The sequence below is a fragment of the Empidonax traillii genome, unplaced genomic scaffold, assembly GCF_003031625.1.
Source record: "Empidonax traillii isolate 1590-97213 ecotype Southwest subspecies unplaced genomic scaffold, ASM303162v1 scaffold3131:size26243, whole genome shotgun sequence".
NCBI classification, from domain to species: Eukaryota; Metazoa; Chordata; class Aves; order Passeriformes; family Tyrannidae; genus Empidonax; species Empidonax traillii.
The window spans coordinates 19475-19679 of record NW_020958324.1 but is presented as its reverse complement, the minus strand read 5'-3'; positions in this window follow the sequence as shown (position 1 = coordinate 19679).

The window sequence follows — 205 nt, the reverse complement described above, 5'->3', positions numbered from 1 at the left end:
TGAAATCTTGGAATGGGGGGGTCAGGAAATTCTAGGATGGGGGGGTCTCAGGGCCATGAAATTCTGGGATGGGGTCTCAGGGGTATGAAATCCTGGGATGGGGGTCTCAGGGGTATGAAATCCCGGGATGGGGTCTCAGGGGTATGAAACCCCGGGATGGGGTCTTGGGGGGGTCTCAGGGCCCATGAAATCCCGGGATGGGCTC